General features: G+C 40.0%; 1 non-coding gene across 1 annotated transcript; it reads right to left on the bottom strand.

Moving 5' to 3' along the window:
• Nucleotides 1–4,025: 4,025 nt before the first annotated feature.
• Nucleotides 4,026–4,098, bottom strand: TRNAG-CCC. The gene has a single exon. It is a non-coding gene; the product is annotated as a tRNA-Gly (tRNA).
• Nucleotides 4,099–4,510: the final 412 nt, after the last annotated feature.

Raw genomic sequence — 4,510 nt, forward strand, 5'->3', positions numbered from 1 at the left:
CTACTGCTGTTGACTTAATGGAGGGGGAGGCCACATTGGTGCAAGATAAGGAGATGGGTGTACGGAGGAACATGGGAACAGCTACAGCACGTCTGATGGCGAAAGAGAGTAGGAAAGGACTCTCAAGTGCCACTGTGTGCATCTTAATTGAAGGTCCACTTGGACAGTGCCTGAAACAGAGGTTGTTCAGTAAAGGAGCCCTCCCCCTCTTTCTTGTCCCCTTTCTTTGGAGCTCAGTTTTCTTTGTGTAGCATAGGGCTGGACCAAATATGTCATCAAATGCCTTCCAGCTCTAACCGTCTTCACACAACAGAATTTCTCCTAGCAATGTCCAGTTTGTAACTGGAGACAAGCCTTTCAAACACTCCTTACAAAAAAGATCTCTGTTCTTTCCACAGAGCATTCTAGACAAATATCAACAAAAAAAAATTTTTTAAGACATTGAAACATTGTCTAATCACCTATTGCCTCACCATGCTTCTTGAATAATCTAAACCAACGTGTGTGTGGTGACGGTGGTGTTACAAGGATGAACGCGGTGATGTGATTTCCATCCAACTTAGTTTATGCGTATTTCTAAGGGATTTTTAGGATTTAGCACGTCAACCTTAAGGAAGAGCTATAATTCAGTTAAATTTTGGACTAAATAAAGGAAGGCTGGTGGTTTTTAGACAGATGGGGGCTTTTGTGGACAGAGCTCAACAAAAAGAATATGAAAAGAATGCAGAATTCAATCAGGCAGTAAAGAGATTAGTTGAATCCAGACCAGACTAGGGGTTGCTGAATTCCATCTACCCAAATTAAACTTTGCTAAAAAGGGCCAGTATGTTTGCTATTTCAAGAGAATGTAGCATTCTTGGATCCTGAAAGCCTGTCTTTGTGATTTCAATATAAAATGGGTAACATTTTAACCTTAAGATTCTAAGTGGAAAGGTATATAAGATGTTGATTGAGTTTGTAAACAGAACTGGATTGGAATATTTGAGAACTCAATTTATTTTATTTTTAGGTTTATTTGATTAGAGTTGCAACAAGAGAGCTTTAAATGCTAGAGAAGCTTTCGTTTGTCATAAATCAGTCCTGTAAGATATTGGAGGTACATAAAAATTAGTTTGAGTCTATTACATTTATAAATGCAGTTTAAAATCGACTGTTTAATTGACAACGTTTATAAATAGAACTGATTATCTAAGCAGTTTAGTCTGTCAACAAAAGTTTCTGGAAACTTGTCAGAGAAAATTTGAAAGTGATTTTCTTATTTTATTAGTTTTATAAATACAGTTGTAGTTTGGGCTGAAAATAATGAAAACCAGGTTTTTACATTGCAATTTGGGGACTTGAATATTAATTTAGAGTCAAATAACTGTAAATCCTTTCTGTGGAAAAGGTCCCCAGAAAATTATTCCTAAGGAAAGGTCCTTAGGAATAGGATAAGCCAAGACAGGAAGGGTGAAAACGTCTGGAGTATATGGACAAGGAGAGCTGTTTGGCACTGCAAGAGAGTGGGTCCCCCAGGGATGTAATGGCAGATATAATGGGAAATACTGAAGTGTACTAAGACTTGTGGCCTAAAATATTTTCTCTTACACTTTATAATGTGAATATTTTTAAGAATGCTCCCACTCTAATCTTTATCTTTGCATGCCCTTACTTAATATGATATTTAGCAGATTAAGATTAAATCAATACAAGGTAACACTCAAAACTGGATGACACATTAATTCAGCAAGGAGTACTGACTGGTTTCTCAGCAATTCAAGTACAATATTACCTCACTGTGCAATGACTATCTTATTTTGACTCTTCTAGAAATTGGGGACCAAAAAGAGGTAAAGAAGAAATGAGCAAAACTTTTCAAATAATCAGCAGATCAAGTAGAATTTGTACTCATTTCTGGCTTTCCCAGCTGACTTGGACCAAACAGAAAGCGGTGATGGAACAGAAACAAATGTCTTTGCGATGCTTCAGGCTGCCATTCTCTTTCCCCACGTGAAGTTATGCTTTTTGTCTTCTCTAGTCATCAGACTCCATCCTCAGGGAGAATCAGATTATTGGTTGATATTTTTACGTGAATTTAAGATCAAGGGGTAGTTTTTCTGTAAGTGCTTTTTGAAAAAAAAAATTTTTTTAATCACTATTTATTTCTTTGGCTGCACCAGGTCTTAGTTGCGGCATGCTGAACCTTTAGCTGTGGTGTGAGAACTCTGAGTTGCAGCATGTGGGATCTAGCTCCCTGACGAGGGATTGAACCCAGACTCCCTGCATTGGGAGTGCGGAGTCTTAGCCATCGGACCACAAGAGAAGTCCCTCTCTAAGTCTTGTCTTTGGTCATGGAATGGAAGAAGCACAAGGTCATTGCTGTTGGGGAGAATTAAGTGACCACCGCTTTCACTGAGGGCACCTTCAGGGAGGGTGAGGTACCCATAGGAGCGCACGTACAGTTCATCTCCACAGGGAGACTCTTACGAGAGAAGGGGGCTCAGGGAGAAAAATTGCTCTGGGACTGTCTTTGTAGATGGGAGAGGTGGTGGTCCCTTGTACAGGCCAGCAAAACTTGGCCAGTTGTCAGAATTACTTAAAGAGATGCTTTTAAAACATTCTAGGCCTGACATTCCACATTCAGATTCTTATTCCAATTACTCTGGGGTGCATCGGTAGTCAGCCCTATTGGGGGGACAGCTATTATAAGACCAGTGATGAGTTTAGTATCCTTTAACAGGTACTTAAAGAAGCAGGTGCAGCTTCCTTGGTGGCTCAGTGGTAAAGAATCTGCCTGCCAATGCAGGAGACTCGGGTTCAATCCCTGGATAAGGAAGATCCCCAGAGAAGGAAATGGCAACCCACTCCAGTATTCTTGCCTGGGAAATCCTATGGACAGAGGAGCCTCTCAGGGTATAGTCCATGGGGTCACAAAAGAGTCGGACACGACTTAGTGAGTAGATAACAACAATGAAAGAAGCAGATGTATACTCTATTTCTTTTTATTATAACAGCACAGTTACAATTTAGGGACATAGATTTCCTCCACTCTTACTCATAGGCAAGTAGAAGCCCTAAGAATTATAGATTCTGATGATCTCTCTTCTGTCTTGCTTTTTCTCTCTATATGTCTGTTTTCTTCTCCCTCTTGTGTTTTTCTATAACACCCTTATGGGCTGTCTGAGGCTCTTTTTACTGGCTTTCTGCTCATTTTATCTATTTTTATAGACAAAATGTTTCTCTATTCTTCAAAATAAGTAAAGCTGGACTCTTTGCGACCCCATGGACTGTAGCCTACCAGGCTCCTCCCTCCATGGGATTCTCTAGGCAAGAGTACTGGAGTGGGTTGCCATTTCCTTCTCCAGGGGATCTTCCTGACCCAGGGATCAAACGCAGGTCTCCCGCACTCCAGGCAGACGCTTTAACCTCTGAGCCACCAGGGAAGCATAGGAATATATCTCTATTAGTTATCTGGAAGTAGGTGGTACTAATCTTATCTTCCCCTCTTAGAAGAAGTGATAGGTATACTTACTATATGCCAGCCCCAGGACTTGCAGTTTTACATACATACTACTTCATTTCATCTTCAGCACAACCCTGGAAGACAGGAGATGGATTCAAAAAAGTTAATGCTATTGCTTAAAATGACTCTGCCTGGGAGTGACTAATTCTAGTTTCTTCATCTCCAGCCAACATTGATTGATTACCTGGCACAGGAGGGCGCTGAAACCGGCCTAGGCTGTCCCGAGCTTGCTAATTAGATCATTCTGCTCTCTCCTTGGTATGCTGCACCCTGTGATATTGATTAAAACCAACACGTTAAAAATAAACCTTGAAATTTTCACTCTTTGCCTAGTTTTTAAAAATCCTTCTCAATATCATATTCATCAGAGGAAATTACTCCTAACTTTTGTGTGTGTCACAACCTGGTTTTTGCTAAACATACATGCACACACATTTGTAGTATCCTGACACTTTATTGTGTACTATTTATACACATATTTATTTGACTGCACTGGGTCTTAGTTGAGGCATGTGGGATCTCTTTCCTTGACCAGGGATTGAACCTGGGTCCCCTGCGTTGGGAGTGCAGAGTCTTAGCCACTGGACCACCGAGGATCATGCTAGGTTTTATATATCATTTTATATTTTTCCACAGTGGTTGTAGCATGCACAATGGCTGTATAGGCCAGGATTCCATTATTTGACTGAGCATAATCTATTTATACAATCCCTGGTTGTTGGTTACTCAAATTGTTTCCACTTCCACTTTTAAAAACAAGGCTGTGTTATCTAGCCCTGAAGTCCTTTAAATATCACAACTGTAGGCAGATAGTTTTAAAGATGCAAGAAATCAGAATATATATGATTATGGTCCCACCCCAATCACCTATATCTTGTCAAGAGAAGACTAGGGAAACAGAAACAAAAGCACTGATTATACTTAAACATAGCTCTAAGACTTAAGTACAAATAGGGGAAAAGTGGAAGAGTAGCATGTAAATACTAAACATTCTGACAAATTGGAAAT

The sequence above is a fragment of the Oryx dammah genome, unplaced genomic scaffold (genome assembly GCF_014754425.2).
Source record: "Oryx dammah isolate SB20612 unplaced genomic scaffold, SCBI_Odam_1.1 HiC_scaffold_29, whole genome shotgun sequence".
Lineage (NCBI taxonomy): Eukaryota > Metazoa > Chordata > Mammalia > Artiodactyla > Bovidae > Oryx > Oryx dammah.